At 36.4% G+C, this 22382-nt stretch overlaps 3 long non-coding RNA genes across 3 annotated transcripts; all 3 read right to left on the bottom strand.

Annotated features, from left to right (window-relative positions):
• Positions 1-280: 280 nt before the first annotated feature.
• Positions 281-6251, bottom strand: LOC118479645. The gene is made up of 5 exons (XR_004859775.1): positions 6191-6251; positions 3398-3532; positions 1955-2037; positions 1257-1349; positions 281-426 (listed from the first exon to the last, which is right to left on the bottom strand). It is a non-coding gene; the product is annotated as an uncharacterized LOC118479645 (long non-coding RNA).
• A 394-nt stretch (positions 6252-6645) lies between these two features.
• On the bottom strand, positions 6646-7985 carry LOC118479644. The gene is made up of 2 exons (XR_004859774.1): positions 7701-7985; positions 6646-6870 (listed from the first exon to the last, which is right to left on the bottom strand). It is a non-coding gene; the product is annotated as an uncharacterized LOC118479644 (long non-coding RNA).
• Positions 7986-8216: 231 nt separating this feature from the next.
• LOC110865577 lies at positions 8217-9710 on the bottom strand. Its single transcript, XR_002550821.2, has 2 exons — positions 9571-9710; positions 8217-8436 (listed from the first exon to the last, which is right to left on the bottom strand). It is a non-coding gene; the product is annotated as an uncharacterized LOC110865577 (long non-coding RNA).
• Between the last annotated feature and the right edge of the window lie 12672 nt (positions 9711-22382).

Genomic DNA, 22382 nt, shown 5'->3' with positions numbered 1-22382 from the left:
GTCAGTCATGATCCTTGTAAAAATGTTTTTTTTTTATAAATCATTTGAAAAACGATGATAGATATGTATATGTAAAAGAATAATGTATGGTTAAATGAATAACGAAGGAAAATGAGTTTGTATATAACAAACAGTTTTGTAAAACATGTCTTGTGAAAAATATGTCATTTGTATAAAATGTATATGTAACACCCGTTCTTATAAATCAAGGTTTAACGTATATTTAGCGAAATAATCATGTAATTAATAATTACATATACATTAGAAATACAGGTTGTTAAAAACTTTTACAATTTAAGTGATATACATAATGTGATTTAATTCGCCGTTTAGAATAACGACAAAATAACGTTGGGGAAGCTTTGTTTAACGTGTGTTCGGTTCTTGTTCGATGCTTGATCTTCATCCGGGACTCTCGACATTCACCTGTGATCAAAACCAACTTAAAGGTTCGTTTTGATAATTAAATAACTAATACAACGAGGAAATTAGGAAAATCCAACATTTATATCTTGATCCCAACACAATAACTCATTTCTGGCCTCCACCGTAACTTACGGTGACACCGTAAGTTACGGTGGCCCCTGTGTTAATATTTCCCTACCGTACATCAGTAGGCTAGCACCGTAACCAATTCAGCTCCACCGTAACTTACGGTGGCACCGTAAGTTACGGTGGCACCTGCATCCAACCTTTCCATTTTTTGCCACTATTTGACACAAAACTTTCGTATCTTTCAATCCGCTTGTCCGTTTTACGCGATTCTTTCTCCTACGCACTCGTAATTTAATTCTCCATCGAATGGAGTTAAAATCTAACGTCTCACTTCACAAAATTTTAGACTTCAAGCTCTCGGCTTGAAGTCCAATTACGACACTTTTGACCCGTTCACAGTATCCTCTAACAAACTCGTTTGTGGCCTTTGTTTCTTTTGTAAACATTTTATTATGGTTATTTCCTATTGTACAAGGTTCAATTTACGGGTTACTACACATTTTTAACCCGTTTTGCTATTACTTCTATTTTGACCCGTTAAGGGTATTTATGCACTAAGATCCCATATCACCCCTTTTATACTTATCCTAAGAATTTAATCTATCAAATCACTTAATTCCAACAACCTTTAAAGGTCGTTTGCCCGATTTACCCATCAAGGGCATTTTAGTCGACTTTAGCCCCTCATTTACGACGAAGGGCATTTGCTACTAATTTGACTCAAAAAATATATGTTTAACCACAATCTTATTTATACGTACCTGGCTCGAGTCAACCTAATGACCCGTTTCGACTCCTTGCTTTCATTATCGATATTCTTATGGCGACGCAATTACCCAAATTACTATTCGCCCCTGAAAACACATGACTTGACAACCACATTAGTTGATATTGTCAAATGGCGTTGTTCCCACCATTTGACCCGTTCGACCTATATAACCCAACATTTTCATATGTAACAAAACATGGGTTTTTAATTACCAATCACATATCCGACCCATTTCGGATTTTCTCACTAGATCCCTTTCTTTCTAAAGTCAATTTCTTATATACACACACACATATATATATATATATATATATATATATATATATATATATATATATATATATATATATTTTATTTTATTTTTTTTTAAACTCATTCGGCTCACGCTATGGGTGTCCTTTGAAACTGATTTTACTTTAGCCGATACTTGACTAAATTTCCATTTTTTACCCATTTTCCATTACTAGTTACGCTATAAGGTAACTTTAAGAAAAACTCACTAATTCTTAACCAATTCGTGACTAATTTACCATTTTGCCTTTTTCACCATTAATCATGGTTTAAAACATTTTTGTTGGTTCTGACTCATTTCGTTTTGGGTCGGAACCCATGATTCAAACCAAATCCTTTATTGTATTCATCGTTATGAAATAAACACATATACTACAAGTGGGTGTAAGTTTTACTTACCTTTCATCCAAGCAAGTCTTATTCGTTCCTTTATCCCGTTTGATCTTCTCCTCCAAGCTTCACCTAGCTCGTCAAGAGTCAAACTATCATATTACCCATAAAATGGTTAGTTTAGTCATTTCATATTATGGCTACCATTTCCTATGGGGTTTCTTGCATATAATTTACTTAACTAAATCATAGGTCAGTTTTACTTTCTTAATAGTCAAACTACCCATATGTATTATATGCTTTAATCATTCTTTTTCTCATTTTCACAACTTCGCTAACAAGCTTATTTGTAGTTATTTTAAATACTTGAAATAAGCAAAATAACATGCTTAATATTCATGAAACCATTGTTTTATAAACAAGGTAAAGTATGAACAAAAATACAACTTTCCTTGGATTAAGTTCATCAATAAAATGTGCAGCAACTTTACAATGTAGCTGCTGAATCGACTCTTTTGGCCACCTTGCGGTCTTACTTAGCCCTTTGTGATCAAAGATGAAATGAAGAATATTAAAATATCTTTCCATCCCAAAAAGAATCAGCTCAATCCGAGCATCCTAGAATTAATTATGATTTTTTTTTTAAAAATCAGCTCCGAAGTCAAAATGCTTCCAATCAGCTTGCTGTCAAAACAGTTCAGCCGACTTCGGACACTGTTTTGACCCGTTTAACATCAGAATCTAACAAACATGTTCAAACATAAAACGTAGTATGTTTCAATATCTTTCTGAGGCTCAACCTCACAGGTCGTTCCAGTGATTTTATATGATTTTTTTAAAACTGCAGCCCAATAATTTTTAATCCCAATCAGCTTTGTTATAATTTTCTTATTAAAGCATTTCATCAAGCACCTTGTGTGCAACACGAAACATCCAATTTCTCCAGCCCATTTAAGTGTTCTAAATCCTTAAATTCTCGCAATATTTAACAAGTAGTAACATCAAACCTCAAATCTAACTTCAGGGAGTTCTATTAACACAATTTAACCATTAATTTTATATGATTTTTTTAAAACTGCAGCCCAATAATTTTTAATCCCAATCAGCTTTGTTATAATTTTCTTATTCAAGCATTTCATCAAGCACCTTGTGTGCAACACGAAACATCCAATTTCTCCAGCCCATTTAAGTGTTCTAAATCCTTAAATTCTCGCAATATTTAACAAGTAGTAACATCAAACCTCAAATCTAACTTCAGGGAGTTCTATTAACACAATTTAACCATTAAGATTCTAGTGTTCATCATATTTCTACAAAACCCATTTAGCACATAATCGGGTGATCATGAATTCACAATTAGGAACATCAATTCAACAAGTAAATGACTAGGGTTTACTCCTAGACATAAAATCATTCCTAATTTCATCATATAACGAACATGCAACCATCAATTTTCAGATTTCTAAGTTTACCTAGAAATCCAACTAGAGATTCTTCATAAAATTTACATACCTTATGACTCCCCTTTCAATGGAGATCACGAATTTGTAATCATGCAGACGATTCGGGCTTGATTTGAGCTTCAATTTGAAGGATTTTGTGAGAATTAGGGTTTGTGGAGAAACCCCTGGTCGCCCCCTCCTGGTTCTGTTCGATCCATACACACAAGTGTGTGCTATTATATTTTTTTTGTTTTAATTAAAAACTAGTTTGCTTTTTAACACCTTTGGCCCCTCAATTATTGTCAGGTTCTTACTTTAGGTGTTTTTAACCCACTCACATACCATTATGAGACTTTTAATTAACTAGGTTGATTATTCCTAGTTAACTTAGTTAGTTCCGGAAGTTGTAACCCGTTTATTTTATGTCCCGTTAACTCGGGTCCCTTTTTATAAACTTTGTCTTCTCAAAGTATTTATCCTCTTTCCAGTTAATATTAAGTTTATTTATTTAAATTCCTAATACTTACCGGGTTAATTTTTACCACTAAAGGTATTTTACCCGTCATTACTAGTAACGCGGTTTGATTACCAAACCCGTTTTTGGGGTGTTACAAGTCTACCCCCCTTAGAGAGGTTTCGTCCTCGAAACCTTATTTACATAGTTCCTTTAATTTGGATTAAAGGAACTTAGTTTCGTTTTTCAAGACATTCATTCATTCCTTTTGATCTAACGTTTCCATTTATATTGACGTGTAAATCTTTCGTGTGTAAGGCCTCGTAGGCCGTTACTTTTCAGCTTATATCATTATCTTTATTGTTTATTCATTTTGGCGGTTAGACTTGTTAGTCACCGGTTACTTCATACCCCGTCACCCGGGTATGCTATTTTGCCATCTCCGTCTTATGTGTGTTTAAAATTCTCTAAGTCACCCCGTACCACTTACGTTTTGTTATAACGTTACTTTTGACTAAAGACTACATTCTTAGTTTACGTTTCCTCTTTGTCTTACATCTTTCTCTCATTTCTAGGAATGTTACTTCCGAGAATCTAATCCTTTCTGTTATTTTTTTAATGCGGGGGAATTTCAACTAGTTCCCACGCTTAACCCAAATAACCCTTAGGTTCCTTCACTTAGTCTCGTAGACTATCTCTTTAGATTTCCACCTCTTTAAGGTGTGACTCAACAATTCTTTCCTTTCTATTTGTGACCCCAAAGGTCTTCTTAGTCCCATAGACCTTAGCATTACTTTCAATCCTGTAGGTTATGATGATCCCGTAGATCATCTTTTACCCGAGTCTTTATTCAATTGTATATTTATACTCATGGTGTCAGGGTGTCCTTTTTATATTCAGAATCATTTATTTTCGCTTTTGTATTTCCTCTGACCTTGACCGTAGTCTAAGGCTATATTTGTTCTCTTTCGAATTTGTTCTTTTCCGACTTTATGATTTCTAACGTTATTTACACGTCGGTTTATCATGTGCTTACCGTTACCCGGTTCTTACTTATACTTCTTTGCGAAACGTTACCTAGGTTCCTTATCTTAATGTTTTTAACGTTCTTGTTTCGCTAATTCGCGTTTTTCCCATCTACGTTACCATGCGTTATTCTTAATTTAACTTGTTCGACTTGTTCATGTGAAATTTCATCACTTGTGAACTTCAAACTCCTAGCGTCATTTACATGTCGGTTTGTCTTACGCTTACCATTACACGGTTCATACTTATACTCCTTTACAACCCATTACTCGGGTCCTTCTATCTTATTGTTTTTAGCTTTCCGGTTTCACCGGTTTGCGTTTTCCTATTATATTAAGCGTTATTCCTTAATTGACTCGTTTGACTCATTTTGGGTGAATTTTCATCACTTAAGAATGTCAAACTTCATTCTTTATTTGACCCGTCCAACTTTGAAATGGTTGAACGTAATTACCAAAATTTATGTTTGCGAAAATTCTCGTCATCTTTTAGTCATGACTCATTTTCCGAGTCTTTTGACTTTCTATTTCGCGTTCCTGCTTCTCAGCCTACGCATGCGTTTAAACCCTTACCCACCAACCGGGTGTTTTACCGAAGTCGTTATTATTGCAACCCTTACGGTATGCATTATGACTTCGTTTCGCGTTTATATTCCGACTTTGTCCTTAAGTTTGACGTTTTACAAAAACGACTCATTAAGGGACATATCTGCATTTTCCGGGTTCGAGTGCAAGTACACCCCCTCCCAATACTTGTCTAAATCATTTTTCATGTTTGCGTTTTCCGGGTTCGAGTGTAAATACACTCCCTCCCAATTCTTGTCTAAATCATTTTACATGCTTGCGTTTTCCGGGTTCGAGTGTAAGTACACTCCCTCCCAATTCTTGTCTAAATCATTTTACATGCTTGCGTTTTCCGGGTTCGAGTGTAAGTACACTCCCTCCCAATTCTTGTCTAAATCATTTTACATGTTTCTTTGTCCCTTCACTCGAGCTCATTATCCTAATGTAATATGCTTCCGTCACTCGGTTGTGCGTTTACATTATTATCAAATATTTTGCTTATCTGATTCATTTGGGTACTTTTTAATTAGTCCCATTCACCCCGCCCTTACTACATCGGATGTAAACGTGTCCGCCATAAGAAGTTCATGGTACCATATGCCACTACTTACTTGGCCAGAGTAAGCGATTAACACATGACATACATGACCTTTTTATAGTTTTCACATCACGCCCTATGTAAGTAACGCCTCTATTTGTTTCTCTTGGAAACAATATCCAGAATACATTTTCTATTCGGGTTTTTTTTCTACATATGCAACTTTCAATTTCTACGTATTTGTTGCATAATACTATTTGTGCGATTATTTAAAATGTGCACCTGGTAATGTTTGCCCCGACGGGCGTTCCTTGCCATTAACCTTGTTCGCGGTCGTTACGCGATTTAGTCCTCGGTGAGCATGCTCCTCTTGTCATACTTCAGACCGTTCCATCATCATATCCACAATTTGTTTGACTCTCGTCGTCTTCAAACGCGAGTGTCCTTCAATTAAAACATTCACAAAAGTTAGTAACGACAACTTCAATAATCGCCCGTATTATAATACAAGGCTTTTTCTACTATACGCGTCAACGCGCGTATTTTCGTCAACTATATCAATCATTTTAATTGGGGTAACGTGTACCACACGATAGCCCTATGTGATGTTTACAAGACTTTAGCATACTAAACTATTAACATACACGTACCTACCGGATTTGCGATCAAGCCTTGAACCGAACACTTTATTTTTTTCACCTTGAGCTCTGATTACCAACTTGTAACACCCGTTCTTATAAATCAAGGTTTAACGTATATTTAGCGAAATAATCATGTAATTAATAATTACATATACATTAGAAATACGGGTTGTTAAAAACTTTTACAATTTAAGTGATATACATAATGTGATTTAATTCGCCGTTTAGAATAACGACAAAATAACGTTGCGGAAGCTTTGTTTAACGTGTGTTCGGTTCTTGTTCGATGCTTGATCTTCATCCGGGACTCTCGACATTCACCTGTGATCAAAACCAACTTAAAGGTTAGTTTTGATAATTAAATAACTAATACAACGAGGAAATTAGGAAAATCCAACATTTATATCTTGATCCCAACACAATAACTCATTTCTGGCCTCCACCGTAACTTACGGTGACACCGTAAGTTACGGTGGCCCCTGTGTTAACATTTCCCTACCGTACATCAGTAGGCTAGCACCGTAACCAATTCAGCTCCACCGTAACTTACGGTGGCACCGTAAGTTACGGTGGCACCTGCATCCAACCTTTCCATTTTTTGCCACTATTTGACACAAAACTTTCGTATCTTTCAATCCGCTTGTCCGTTTTACACGATTCTTTCTCCTACGCACTCGTAATTTAATTCTCCATCGAATGGAGTTAAAATCTAACGTCTCACTTCACAAAATTTTAGACTTCAAGCTCTCGGCTTGAAGTCCAATTACGACACTTTTGACAAGTTCACAGTATCCTCTAACAAACTCGTTTGTGGCCTTTGTTTCTTTTGTAAACATTTTATTATGGTTATTTCCTATTGTACAAGGTTCAATTTACGGGTTACTACACATTTTTAACCCGTTTTGCTATTACCTCTATTTTGACCCGTTAAGGGTATTTATGCACTAAGATCCCATATCATCCCTTTTATACTTATCCTAAGAATTTAATCTATCAAATCACTTAATTCCAACAACCTTTAAAGGTCGTTTGCCCGATTTACCCATCAAGGGCATTTTAGTCGACTTTAGCCCCTCATTTACGACGAAGGGCATTTGCTACTAATTTGACTCAAAAAATATATGTTTAACCACAATCTTATTTATACGTACCTGGCTCGAGTCAACCTAATGATCCGTTTCGACTCCTTGCTTTCATTATCGATATTCTTATGGCGACGCAATTACCCAAATTACTATTCGCCCCTGAAAACACATGACTTGACAACCACATTAGTTGATATTGTCAAATGGCGTTGTTCCCACCATTTGACCCGTTCGACCTATATAACCCAACATTTTCATATGTAACAAAACATGGGTTTTTAATTACCAATCACATATCCGACCCATTTCGGATTTTCTCACTAGATCCCTTTCTTTCTAAAGTCAATTTCTTATATACACACACACACACACACACATATATATATATATATATATTTAAACTCATTCGGCTCACGCTATGGGTGTCCTTTGAAACTGATTTTACTTTAGCCGATACTTGACTAAATTTCCATTTTTTACCCATTTTCCATTACTAGTTACGCTATAAGGTAACTTTAAGAAAAACTCACTAATTCTTAACCAATTCGTGACTAATTTACCATTTTGCCTTTTTCACCATTAATCATGGTTTAAAACATTTTTGTTGGTTCTGACTCATTTCGTTTTGGGTCGGAACCCATGATTCAAACCAAATCCTTTATTGTATTCATCGTTATGAAATAAACACATATACTACAAGTGGGTGTAGTTTTACTTACCTTTCATCCAAGCAAGTCTTATTCGTTCCTTTATCCCGTTTGATCTTCTCCTCCAAGCTTCACCTAGCTCGTCAAGAGTCAAACTATCATATTACCCGTAAAATGGTTAGTTTAGTCATTTCATATTATGGCTACCATTTCCTATGGGGTTTCTTGCATATAATTTACTTAACTAAATCATAGGTCAGTTTTACTTTCTTAATAGTCAAACTACCCATATGTATTATATGCTTTAATCATTCTTTTTCTCATTTTCACAACTTCGCTGACAAGCTTATTTGTAGTTATTTTAAATACTTGAAATAAGCAAAATAACATGCTTAATATTCATGAAACCATTGTTTTATAAACAAGGTAAAGTATGAACAAAAATACAACTTTCCTTGGATTAAGTTCATCAATAAAATGTGCAGCAACTTTACAATGTAGCTGCTGAATCGACTCTTTTGGCCACTTTGCGTTCTTATTTAGCCCTTTGTGATCAAAGATGAAATGAAGAATATTAAAATATCTTTCCATCCCAAAAAGAATCAGCTCAATCCGAGCATCCTAGAATTAATTATGATTTTTTTTTAAAAATCAGCTCCGAAGTCAAAATGCTTCCAATCAGCTTGTTGTCAAAACAGTTCAGCCGACTTCGGACACTGTTTTGACCCGTTTAACATCAGAATCTAACAAACATGTTCAAACATAAAACGTAGTATGTTTCAATAGCTTTCTGAGCATATAAGGCTCAACCTCACAGGTCGTTCCAGTGATTTTATATGATTTTTTTTAAAACTGCAGCCCAATAATTTTTAATCCCAATCAGCTTTGTTATAATTTTCTTATTCAAGCATTTCATCAAGCACCTTGTGTGCAACACGAAACATCCAATTTCTCCAGCCCATTTAAGTGTTCTAAATCCTTAAATTCTCGCAATATTTAACAAGTAGTAACATCAAACCTCAAATCTAACTTCAGGGAGTTCTATTAACACAATTTAACCATTAAGATTCTAGTGTTCATCATATTTCTACAAAACCCATTTAGCACATAATCGGGTGATCATGAATTCACAATTAGGAACATCAATTCAACAAGTAAATGACTAGGGTTTACTCCTAGACATAAAATCATTCCTAATTTCATCATATAACGAACATGCAACCATCAATTTTCAGATTTCTAAGTTTACCTAGAAATCCAACTAGAGATTCTTCATAAAATTTACATACCTTATGACTCCCCTTTCAATGGAGATCACGAATTTGTAATCATGCAGACGATTCGGGCTTGATTTGAGCTTCAATTTGAAGGATTTTGTGAGAATTAGGGTTTGTGGAGAAACCCCTGGTCGCCCCCTCCTGGTTCTGTTCGATCCATACACACAAGTGTGTGTTATTATATATTTTTTTTTGTTTTAATTAAAAACTAGTTTGCTTTTTAACACCTTTGGCCCCTCAATTATTGTCAGGTTCTTACTTTAGGTGTTTTTAACCCACTCACATACCATTATGAGACTTTTAATTAACTAGGTTGATTATTCCTAGTTAACTTAGTTAGTTCCGAAAGTTGTAACCCGTTTATTTTATGTCCCGTTAACTCGGGTCCCTTTTTATAAACTTTGTCTTCTCAAAGTATTTATCCTCTTTCCAGTTAATATTAAGTTTATTTATTTAAATTCCTAATACTTACCGGGTTAATTTTTACCACTAAAGGTATTTTACCCGTCATTACTAGTAACGCGGTTTGATTACCAAACCCGTTTTTGGGGTGTTACAGTATAAGTCCAAATTGAAGGACTTATGTAACGCTACGATATGTAATATAATATAAGCACTTATATATAGGAAGTACCAGCGGCGTATCCACCATGCTTGTATCATATTACACACATCTCGTTACTTAAATCACTTACCCAAACAAACCACCAATGTAAATTGCCCATGTCTAAACCAATTGTCAAATGTCATTGTGAAAACCATGTCAAAAATGTCTATGTCAAATGTCAATTATGTATTGTGTAAACAAAATGTCATGTATGGCAAGTGAAATATGTATCACTAAACCATAGGTGAAAATACACAAAACAAAGTATTGAAGTAAAAATTGGTTTAAATCAAAGTTATGTTTTGTGGAAATGCATGCTATACTGATACAAACACTTATGCGGTATGTTAAACGCATACATTAAAGCCTTGAGACAGACGGATAACCTTAAGTAAAGGTTATCAATGTGAAATGTTTTCGGATTCAGTCATTCCTTTCATCCAAACCAACGCAGGATGTCAGGAACGGGATTTGTCAAGTCCTATGGTACCATTACTTACTACCGAGTGGCGTAGCTAATGTTAATGAATGTATATAAGTCCCGTTTTTACAAACCAAATGTTATACCGAATGTAAGCATGTGATGTGATGTGAATGTACTAAGTATGGACTAAATGAACATACATAGCATGAAAAGGTAAATGTAAATCAAATGTACTAAGTATGCTAAGTTAACATACAAAGCAGAAAAGTCATGTAAAACAATGTGCTAGCATGTTAAGTAAACATACATAGCAAAAGAAATGTAATGTAAAACAATGTGCTAGCATGCTAAGTAAACATACATAGCAAAACATAATGAAATCATGTACTAATAGTATACTAATGAAAATAGCAAGTATATGATATGAAAACATGGAAAACGTGAAAGTAACAAGTAGGCACATGTGTTTCACCCCAAAATAGTTTGAAAACAGTAAAAGAGGGGACTATGTACTCACTTGAGGGTGCTTAGAAGTCTTGAACAACAACCAAGCAAAGCTAGAGGGATCACGGAAATCAAACGGCACCCTATATAGATAACTACATAAATAACCGGACCTAAATCGGGAGATTGGATAGTATGTGGTTTTGTAAACGAAATGAGTATGGGAACTCATATGATATGGTTCAACAAAGCCTACATACTAAAATGAAACCTAACCTAAGTGCTTTTGACCCGTTATGACCCGTTTAGGTAGCTTATGCCACTTTAACGCGTCGTTCGCGTAAACGCGTTCGGACCGCCTAACTAGTCCTATGACAAGTAGAATATGCCTTAACATGTCTAATATAGTTGCCTAATCAGTTTAGATGTCAAAATTTAGGTCACATATGCTTAAAATGAATTTATGCGTAAAAAAGGTATTTTGGTAATTTACCTAAGGCATAAGAACTACTTATCATACAACTACTTAAACGACGTGACCATAAGGCATAACATCGGAAGGTTATTCCCTATACAACTATGGTCACCTAATGTGTTTGGTCGGATCCTAATGATCGGCCAAACGGGTCGGGTTCGAAAGTATAAGCGATTGTTTAGATCGCTTACCTTTACGACCCTAGACAAGCACAAATCTAAAAGCGACGAGCTAAACATGCTAGAACATGTTTAGTAAAGTTAGAAAACAGGTTTGGTATTAAAACAAACGGTTTTAATACCCTAGAGTAGTTTGGTTACAAAATACGCGAGGAAACGCATTTTGGCCGAAACTACGACTCGTCACTGAGCCTAGATAACGTGGAAATCAGTGGGTATAGTCATTAGGGACCATAACCATCGTGATTACGCTCACGTTATGAAGTTCAAACGAACTTCTCGTTGACCATAAACTGATCAATGCAAAAAGTCAAACGCAGTTTGACTTTAACGCTAAAACGAACGATAAACGCGAAAGAATACTTACCGAAGGTCCCCGCAAGATTCAAACCCGATTCACTCTCAGGTAGGAAGCATATACTTCCACTTAGAGAGTGTAGAATCAGATTCAAATGTGAGGAAGAATGAAATGGGTGTGGGGTATTTATAGATTTCATGGAACCGTTAAGATCGTTCGTCGTAAAACGTGATTTAATCTCAACCGTACACATGTGCCCATGGTTTTGTAAAACCATGGGAGCCCCTAATATGAGCCCATAGAATTGTAATAACCATTAAATATCAGCCCATGGTATTGCAAAACCATATGTTTAAAACCATCAAATCTCAAAAGTGGACAAAGTTCAATGTATCTGCCAGAAATTTCAAAAATGATCCCTGCACTTGTAAAACTTGATTGTTTTGCACTTTTAAGCCCTGTTAACCCCATTTCATGGCTCTAAAATAAAGTTAAAGTATAGGGAACTTAAAATATGCTCAAAAACATCTTGGATGTCGGTTTGTTTGGTCGTACGGTTGCGTTGTTCGGTTAATTACGACCGAAATCGTAATGAACGCAAAAACGATCCAAATTACGCGACGAATGGAATTTTATTATGCCAATCACTAAAATAAAATATTTTAATGATTACATAAATTTTTGGATGTCCGGATATATTCAGGATGAAAGATATGCGCGAAAATGCAAACTTATGCACTTTTGACGCTTTTAGTCTCTATTGATCAAATAAGTTTATTTTAGCATATCGAACCCTTCAAAGCCTATTTCTAAGCTATGTAAAGGATATTTAGGGTATGTTTAACTTATGATCAAGTTCCAGAATGTTCGTTACAGTACGAATCGACATACTTTCACAATTTGTCGAATTTAGTCCCTATAAGCGAATAAACTTGATTTCGGCACACCAAACCTTCCAAAACTTATTTCTAAGTTATGTAAAGGTTATTTAAGGTATGTTAAGCCTATTTCACTATTCCAGAGTGTTTGTTGCATTAAACTGGTTATTTTTACGCATCAGATCGCGTATAACCTTCCAGAAAACGATTTATAGCCCGAAATCGATCAAGAATTTATATGTGCAAACGATATACATATTTATACAAATCCCAAGTATGAAATACAATATTTCATTGGTTTGGTATTTGTTTGATGGCTGAAGTGACACAGGTGTCACAATGTCGTGATACAATCTCATCAACATAAATCTTTGCAAGTTTATCAGCAGATAGATCCTCGCGAATTGCAATAAAATGAGCTGACTTCGTTAATCGATCGATGACAACCCAAATAGCATCGTGACCTTTAGAAGTACGCGGTAATTTAGTGATGAGATCCATAGCAATGTTCTCCCACTTCCAAACCGGTATCTCTGGTTGTACAAGCAAACCAGAAAGTCGTTGATGTTTAGCCTTGACTTTGAGACAAGTTAGGCATTTCGATACATACAAGGCAACATCTTTCTTCATACCAGGACACCAAAACTTAGTTCGAAGATCCTTGTACATTTTATCAGCACCAGGATGGATAGAATATCGAGACTTGTGAGATTCATCCATCACTAAAGTGCGAAGATCGTCTTGTTTCGGAATCCACAGACGATCCTTAAAATAGAGCAAACCATCGTCCTTCACTTCGAGTTTAAGCTCAAGTTGATGTGGTAATTCCTTACCTATCAAATTTTGTGAAACACAAAATTGCTGAGCTTGAAGAACACGAGTTTGAATATCAGATAGAGTTCGAATAGAATGAAGCTTGACTCGCTCCTTTCGACCAAGCGCATCGGCTACGACATTCGCCTTACCAGGATGGTAGCGAATCTCGCAATCGTAATCGCATAAGAGTTCAACCCAACGTCGTTGCCTCATGTTTAGCTCCTTCTGATTAAGAATATGCTGGAGACTTTTATGGTCTGTGAAAACCACACACCTCGTACCATAAAGATAGTGTCTCCAGATTTTGAGAGCAAAAACTACAGCACCTAACTCAAGATCATGAGTTGTGTAGTTCTTCTCGTGAACTTTCAATTGTCTAGACGCATATGCTATAACTTTGCCTCGTTGCATGAGAACACAACCAAGGCCTAAGTTAGATGCATCGCAGTAGACAACGAAATCATCGCTTCCCTCGGGCAAAGATAGAATAGGAGCGTTACAGAGCTTCTGTTTCAGCGTTTGGAAAGCTTCTTCTTGCTTGGGTCCCCACTCAAAAGGCTTATTCTTCTGAGTCAAAGCAGTGAGTGGAACCGCAATCTTAGAGAAGTTCGCAATGAAACGACGATAATACCCAGCAAGTCCGAGAAAAGAACTGTAGGATCGATTGCTGACCCGAACGAGTCGATCAGAGGTTAATTCTTGCAATTCAGATGCGGAATTATAAGAAAAGCAAGTAGATATAGCTTGTTCTTCCTTCTAACTATCTTTTGTATTGATTAGACACGATTTACAGCTCAAACGTCACACCGGCAGAACTTCTGCGTGGAAAACAAGGTCTCTCCTGAATGAATCGCTCATAGCCTATTTATAGGATTCTGGGGCCGCTCATGTGGTCAAGAGACACATGAGCGGTCCAGGCTTTGACACATAAGCGACCCATAATGTGTCGAATAAGCGATCCACACATCTAATGACCATATAAGCGATCCTAAGACCTAAAACCTATACAGACTTCCATTTTCTCGTATTTCGAGCCCTATGCTATACAATATGATATAAGACTTGATCCTAGACACCTAGACGGAATCAACAGATGTAGTGCACCAACAGACTCCCCCTCAGATGTTGATGGAGTCGCCAACACACCTTGACTGTAAACTTGTGTTTTCTCATCTGCAGTCTAGATCAGTCTCTGAGCTTTCTCTTCTTTCAATCTACAGACTCCCCCTCTCGATTTACTGGCATTCTTTTATTCTTCAGTAACATCTTCAGGATCTTTGTCTGGCATTCAAACACTCTAATTCTCTTGATCAGATCTCTTGATTCCTTAAGTTCATCAGCATCATCAGTTTGTCATGATCTTCAGAATCAGAATCTGATCTTCACAGACTTTTAGAATCAAATATCCTGGCTCTATCAAAAATCTTTAGCTTTAATTTCTGAGATCGAAACCTGGCTACCTGCACAATCTTAACCCAGAAATAAATTTTCTAATTTTATCACATATCAGATACCTCTGCACCAACATATGACTCCCCTCAAAAAAATCTATGATGAACCACTTGAAGAAGGTTAGATTTAACGAAAACAGTTAGATTTACACAAACACTCCCCCTCAAATTCTGTTCATCATGTTTAGCATTCGGAATTTTGAAAATCAGATTTCCAATATCAGTTGTCGAAAATCTTTTTGACTTTTTCAAAAATTATGCTAAAACACACACAAAATCTTTTTGGATTTTCTGAGAGACATTTGTTGACACCACATGCAGATAAAACATAAAGAAATGCAATATTTACATACACTGTTTTTGTGAGTTTGTGCAAGAGGATCATATCAGTTATGAAACATATCACAAACACCGTTAAGCTTGATTACATGATAAGTTTTAAACAATTTACCTAGATTGTCAGTATATTTGTCCATTTCAATCTTCACACAAATTTCAATCGATTCGAGATACGATATTAATGTTTTAGAGACTTAAACTTAATTGTGTATCACTCCACTTGAATATACTCCCGTATCCAGATCCCAAATATTCAGTCTTACAGGTGAGTATACCACAGCTGATATCTGTAAAGGGGTTAGGTGCGAAACCGTGAGAGCTCAGGTCAGAACTTCCGTTCAGCAGAGAGATGACGGCTCGACTTTTGGTGGGTCCCCTTTAGAGGATCTTTTTGCATTTCAACAGCAGCGACTATCAATTTTATTGTTTCATCAGCATGCTGAGGGCGGCGCTTTTTCAAGCATTTGTAGAAAGTATTATCCGGGGACTAGGTCAGTACTTCCATACAGAAGAAGTCCCGGGATAATACCCCAGATATCACTGAGTATAAAGACCTAGTATCTCAGAATACGGGACCTTTCAAACAAGATTTCGGGGGTTACCCATATATCCAAGAATAGTTACCCACGAATTAAGCAAGTTTGATTTAGGTTTATATCTCGTTTCAATTTACTAAATGTGTGAAAATCTACTGACACATCCGCAGTAAGATTGTTTAACACTTTTTTAGACTTTACATTTCTTTAGCATGCCGTGATAGTCCACTGATGTACTATCATTTCCTCTTTTTCGCAACAAAACTCATTTTTGAATTTTATCATGTTTTTGGCTTTTTCAAATTTTCAAATGTTTTTGGATTTTCTGAAATTTCCCTACTCCCCCTAAAATGCAAACACATTTTAAAGAAAATTTGAAAACTTCTAGATATTTGACCTACTAAAAATATAAAAAAAAACAACAACAAACTGTATAGAAACTTGACAACTGACACTGAATCACATCAAATCGCCATCCACTAGACATAAACAATCTGAACTCCCCCTATCACAAATCATTTTCTCATTTAGATTTCAAAACACTTAAGTTTATTTTAATCAAAATGATTTTTCCGGAAAATGAATTTGTGTTGATAACAACCACTTATAGGTTTATCAATTTTAAAAACGGGGATGTGGTTCATCATCTTGTCTATCTTTTGCCATGAATAGTAAATCAAGTACAATTTAATGTCCCTGATTTACCATTTGCATCTAAGAACCTTCTGTACCACTTGTAAATGTACTTCAAAGAATACACTCAAAATTTAACCACAAATACCACTTGTGGGATCAAGATTACCACTTGTAGATACCCAAAAACTACCAATTGTAGGAATATTACATCTACATCACCATTTTACTAATCAAAATGCCGATTCCTGCTTCGCAATTAACCACCTGGAAGCTCCGGCGTAGTCCTTTTACCTGCAAAACATTCAAACATTAATCACAAATCATCAAACAAACATATCATAAACTAGAATGATGTCGATTCCTGATCCACGATATAAACTTGGGATCTCCGACATAGTCCTTTGACTATTCTGGGAAACAGACTTCCCTCCAAGTCTTCTCAGACTTGAGGACTTTCAACTCTTCAGCTGTAGGGTTGTATGTCACCTTTTTAGTTGCGTAAAAGTCTTTTACCCCTTTAGCTTTACCACTCAACATTTTCCCAAATATCTTCTTAACATTCCCATTGAATGTTTTCTCGACATCAAATTCTTTTTCATCATCATAAAATTGATTTGAAATTTCAATTTTTCCAATTTTCTTTTTAACCTCCTCAAACTTTAATGATGGAAGAACATCATCATTTTCTGGAATTTTCTTCACAACTTGTGGCTCTTCTGGCTTTGTGGAACCAGATTCATCGCCGACTTTCACTTCATCCTTCTTCGCAACCCAGACCTGGTTGTCATTTCCTTGTCTTTTGTAAAATTTTGTCTTTTTCTTTGAACATTCTCCAACTTCGTTTTTCGAATTTTTAAAAATTTTGGATTTTTTAGATTTTTCTACAACTTTGTCTTTCATCTTCTGAGAAGCTCCCTGTTTTGCTTTGATATCTTTCGAACAATCCGATGCAATGTGACCAGCTTCATTGCATTTCAAACAGGTTTGAGTATTTCTCGGATGAAATACTCCAGTTCCATTCTTTCTCTTTTCAGCAAGAAACTCTTTGTTAGTTTGTCTCCAAAATGGTTTCTGCTGTTCATCTTCCGAGCTTCCACCTGTCACAAATTCAGTGTTTGATTTAAAATTTTTCTCATTTTTGTAATTTTCTGATGGAACAAAACCTAAACCTTTCTTTTTGTAGCTACGATTTTGGTTAGGTTTCTTTGAAAAACCAGGACCAGAATTGTAACTTTTTTTCTTGCTTAGACGTTGTTGAACTCTAGACGTATATTTTTTAGGTTTATCAAAATTTTTCAAAACTTTTAATTCAGGAATATTAACCTCTATTAGTTTAAAAGTTTTGTTGATTAATTCCGTTTTGATACTCATTATCGGAAACTCTTTGTTGTAATATAATTTGTCAGAACCATTCAAAGTATAAACAACTTCGAATGTTTCATCATCCAAATCTGCCTTTGATAACAAAAATTGTTTACTATAAGACCGTTTAACCGACGAATTTTGACTGTTGACAGACGACTTTGGCTTTTCAGACTCCGATTTTGACTCTGTCTCCTCATCAGTATCCAACACTTGATCGACCACCTTTTTGACTAATTCAGACTCATGATCAGTATCGGATGAGGTAAACGTCACATCAATGTTTTCTGGTAAGACGTCAGTTGTATCGGTTTTAAGCTGTATATTGACTGCTTTTGCAAGTTGTTCCTCATTTGGTTTCCTAGGTGAATACCCATCCCAAATTGGAGGCAGACACTTGTTATAGCTAATGGTCGGTTTCTTACCACAATCTTTCTTTTCTTTCGGCTTCTCAGCTTGAAAAGCTTCCATACCTGCAACAGTTGGGTAAACACGATCAATAACATAATCAGAGGTAGAATAACTCAATAATAACCTCCTAATCCTCTCATTTTCAATCTTTTCAGTTTCCAACTCTTGCTTCCATTTTGCACTTTCTTCAATGTAGAAATTTATAGCTTTTTGCTTCGACATTAAAGTTGCATTCATCATCGTCAGCGCCTGTTCTCTTTCTGTGTTTGTCTTTTGGAGACCAGTTACTGTTTTGTTCAACACATCATACGATTCCTTCACATAATTAAGATTGAACAATAACTGCTCTTTCTTTTTCTCGTACTCAGCTATGATGTCGTCTTTTGCTGCACACTCTTTGCAGGCTTCCAAACACTTCTCACAGGGCTTGATGACTTCAACAATTTTTTCAACTTCGACTGTTTTCACAACTTCAATCACTTTTTCTACTTCTTTCACAACCTCACCAATCTTCTCAGCCACATTTTCAGAATTCTGAACATCACTTTCAGATTCAGATTGTTGTTCTTTAGCAGCTTGTTTCTCTTTTAGCTTCTCCATTTTTTCTGCAAAATAAAAATGAAAACTTTCAGGAGACATATGAGATTTTGCAATATTTACATGTTTCTCTTCCTCATCATCACTGCTGCCGTGATCAGGTGATTGATCAAAATGTACAGACTTATCAGAATCACCATCTGATATATCAGAATCCGATGGTGTTTTGTCAAATACAACATCCTGTTCTTGAACAGTTTCATCTGAATTATCTGAAACATCCCCAGAGTGTTCTGAGAGTCTATCAGTACTATCTGAACTTTCATCAGTTGACACAGATTTTTCATCTCCACTTGATACATTCTCTCCAATAGATCTCATCCAAGTAGCAAACAAATTTGGCTCTCGGACGATCTTTGCAATGAAAGCTTTAAAACCTCCCTTTTCATCCACGAACATATCCCAACTGAAACCTTCTTGTAGTTTCTCATCATCTTGATCGATAACACGTTCTGCTGTTGCTTCAGATGATATGTAATCACTCCAGCTAAAATCTACAACACAAGCTCTTTTGGAATCTTCAATCTTTCTCCCATGAGCTGTCTGAGGTTCTTGGGATTGACCAACTTGTTGATAGATTGCTTTGCGGTAGTAATCATCTTTCCCGAATGGATTTTGTGCTCCGCTAGCTTCTCTTCCTTTGCACTCCCGCTTGAAATGGCCCTTCTCCCTGCATCGAAAACAAGTAACTTTAGATTTATCAAAACCTAAAGTAGAAACATGTGCATCAAGAAAGTCATTTCTCCCGGTAATGGTTTTTAATTTCTCTGCCCGACGAAGAACACTCGCAAGACACCATTTGATATCCATAAGTTCCATTTCCTCGGCGTCTATTTGATCGTAATCCTCTTTGGTGAGCATAGGATTTCCGATCCGACCAGCAACAAGACCTTCATAGGATAACAGAACTGAACCCAGAAGTGCCATGTGGTCTTTAGCAGTGTCTTCAGAGAAGCTTTGACCTTCTGGAAGATTGAGAGCTATGTTGCACTGAATTATGTATCCATTTCCGGTTTTTGTACTCTGAGACTGAAAGCTTGTGTTAGTCTCTTTTGGATTCACACTCAGAAATGATGAAAACCCGCTGCTACTCTTGTTCGAACCCTGATCAACTTTGTCAGATGAATCACCAGCACTGAAAGCGGTTTGAATTTTCGGACTTCTTTCAGCTTCAGAAACTGGAATACTACCTTTATAGTACATTTTAACATCTTGTTGACCACTAGGATTATTCATCCTCGCGATCTTTTGCTGTTCAAGATCCTGACTCTCAATTTTCTCAATAAACTGACCAATTGTAAGTTTGTCATAAACACCTGTGTTTTTCAGTATCATCAAATACGTTCCCCACTCTTTTTGAGGTAACGCGTCAGCCAATTTATCAACCCATTCCTTACGACCTTTTTCAACTCCCAACATCGATAACGAACGCACTAAGTGGCAGTATCTCTCAATCAGCTTTTTAGTATCCTCTCCCGGCAAACTGCTAAACAAATCAAATTCCTTTTTAAGCAATGCCTTCTTGCTTTTGATCATACTTTCACTACCCTCGAATTTCACTTTAAGAGCATCCCAAATTGACTTTGCAGTTTTGTCGTGTTGTAGCAGAATGAATATATCTTCTTTAATTGCCTGCTGTAACAAACTTATCATCATTTTCTCTGCTCTGTATATTGCACGTTCTTGTTCTGAGAATTCAGATATCTGTTTAATGACTTGCAATTCTGTTCGAGGCAATGTGTAGTTTTCCAATATGCATTCCCACGATCTGAGATGATTTGCCTGAACCCAGTTTTCAAAGCGATCTTTCCACCCATAGTATTCTTCAATACTCATCAGTTTCGGGGGTTTCTGGGTGGTTCCCGTCTCATTTTCAAGATTCATGGCTTGAGCAATCGCGGCTGGAGTAGTCGATGTAGCAAAGGCGTTGAAAAATTCAGAACTCATGTTGACTTAACACAATATTCAATGCAATTGACAGAAAAGCGGTCCAAAGAAATTCTTAAAAGCGATCCAAGTGAAATTTGATCACAAACGCGGTCCAAAGGAATTCTTAAAAGCGATCCAGACAAAGTATTTGGAGCGGTCCAAGAATGATGTTCGAGCGGTTCAAGGTGTGTTGTTCGAGCGGTTCAGGAAATGTACGAATAAGCGGTTCACAATTGATTTTGGGGCGGTCCAAGTCACTCGACCGAATACGCGGTCCTAAACATGTACGGATGAGCGGTTCATGCTAGGTCCAATAAGCGATCCAGAGTTGTTCCAGAAACGCGATCCAACTTCGGACAACAATTTAACTCACTATATCTTCGAATTTCAACCCCAAACTTTCAAGGGTTTGTCTTTATACCATCGCGCACAATCCCTGAGATTTTGAGCAAGTTTCGACCGTGAAAAATATCTGAAACTGAAAAAGAATGAGTAGAAGACAGAATTTTCAACAATATTCAGCTATTTCCTGTAGAACTCCTCCTCCTGAAGCTCTGATACCACTTGTAGGATCGATTGCTGACCCGAACGAGTCGATCAGAGGTTAATTCTTGCAATTCAGATGCGGAATTATAAGAAAAGCAAGTAGATATAGCTTGTTCTTCCTTCTAACTATCTTTTGTATTGATTAGACACGATTTACAGCTCAAACGTCACACCGGCAGAACTTCGGCGTGGAAAACAAGGTCTCTCCTGAATGAATCGCTCATAGCCTATTTATAGGATTCTGGGGCCGCTCATGTGGTCAAGAGACACATGAGCGGTCCAGGCTTTGACACATAAGCGACCCATAATGTGTCGAATAAGCGATCCACACATCTAATGACCATATAAGCGATCCTAAGACCTAAAACCTATACAGACTTCCATTTTCTCGTATTACGAGCCCTATGCTATACAATATGATATAAGACTTGATCCTAGATGTCACACCCCCAAAATCCACCCGCGGAGTACCACCGCTTGGAGGCGTGACATGACCAGGATCAAGCCACCAATCATATCGAACATAGCATTTAATATTAAAAGTAGTTAATGTAATTCATCACGACATGATTGATGTTCAACAAAACGTAAATTAAGTAGCGGAAGCATAATATGAAAACCCAAAATAAAGTTCAAGTGTTTAGAATAACATCCACGATCCTTATCCCACAACGACTGTGCCTCCCGTGCAAGCTCCATATGTACCTAAGGTCCTGCAAGGCATGCAGCAGAGAGTCAACAACTAGTTGAGCGAGTTCACAGTAAGCAGTTCAGTAAAAGTAATCGGAAAGTAAGCCTTTTGTTCGCACGTTAAGTCATGTATCATATTAATTCGTATCGCGGCCCTCTAGGCATGTATGCGAAGATTAGGGGAAATATTCCCAAATATTCTAGAC

Source organism: Helianthus annuus, chromosome 6 (genome assembly GCF_002127325.2).
Source record: "Helianthus annuus cultivar XRQ/B chromosome 6, HanXRQr2.0-SUNRISE, whole genome shotgun sequence".
In the NCBI taxonomy this organism is placed as follows: Eukaryota; Viridiplantae; Streptophyta; class Magnoliopsida; order Asterales; family Asteraceae; genus Helianthus; species Helianthus annuus.
Note: the sequence above shows the minus strand (reverse complement) of the source record. Positions and strands in the feature narration are given on the sequence as shown.